Here is a 1,219-nt window from a genome sequence, read left to right as displayed (position 1 = left end):
TTTATTAGGCATATGCACATTCAGTATTGTTATATTTATACGAGTATTGAGAGTCCTGGTGTGGCGCTGTGGGCTAATGTATCAGATTGCAAGTCGTTTGAACTGCAAGGTCGGTGGTTCAAGCTCTCCAGCTGCTCCTTGGAAACCTATACAGGGTCGCTCTGGGTTGGAATAGACTCGATGGTACTTAACAACAACAACAATATGAGTATTGATCCCTTTAACATTAGATCATATCTCTTTTTTCCTTATAAATCCACTTATTTAAAATCTGATTCTTCTGAAATTAACAAAGCAGCTGCTTCTTTTAAAGTTGGTAACATATGGTTACTCAAAGCATTTCTTGCTGTTTCTATCCTTTGGTCTGTCAATGATACATTATATAAAAATCCAGCAAATCAGTTTCTCTGCTCCTTAGTCTTTTCATTTGTAGTTCTTTCTTAATCACTCCATTTCTATCAACTATAACCCTGACTATATTCTCAATATCTGCCCATCTCTGATGCACAAATTGTATATATTCAACTCCCAGTTCTTCTCTCCTTTTTTCTTCACTGTAACACATTTACAAATGTCCTTCCAAGCATTCACCCACTAATTTTCACACTATTTTGTAATATTTTCCTGCCCTTGCTCAGTGACACCTTCCATGTATCATGACTTGTCACCTCAAATATATCTTATATTTAGTTGAGCCTACCATAACTCATATCTCTGCTATCTTTTGTAACAGGTTGTTTTCACTAAATTAGAGCTAGATAGAATTCTTAATGAGAAGTGCTCACAAGAACAGCATCTGTAAATGGGTGAGGAAGCAAAAGAATCTGTCAGATGTAGATGCTGAATTGCAATGGGGCCAACAAAACTCAAGTTTGTTGTGTTTGAGAGTTTTAGAGCCATGTGCATATTCTCCTTATTAAACACAAATTCCTTTTCTATTTCTATTGGATCATAATATTCTCATTAATTTATTTTAATTATTTCTACTTGACTCTTGGCGTGGCACTGTAGGATAAGCACTGGACTGCTAACCAACAATTGCTCTTCAGAAACCCTATATATGGTCACTATTAGTTGGAACCAACTCAATGGCACTTAACAACAATAACAACGTGATATATTATAAACAACAATTTTCATTAATTCTCCAAATTTTTAAATAATTTGTTTATAATACTTATGTTCTAAAAATTAAATAAATAAATGATACATAAAAATA

This window comes from Chrysochloris asiatica, unplaced genomic scaffold (assembly GCF_000296735.1).
Source record: "Chrysochloris asiatica unplaced genomic scaffold, ChrAsi1.0 scaffold00086, whole genome shotgun sequence".
In the NCBI taxonomy this organism is placed as follows: Eukaryota; Metazoa; Chordata; class Mammalia; order Afrosoricida; family Chrysochloridae; genus Chrysochloris; species Chrysochloris asiatica.
The sequence above is the reverse complement of the archived record's forward strand: the minus strand, read 5'-3'. Positions refer to the sequence as shown.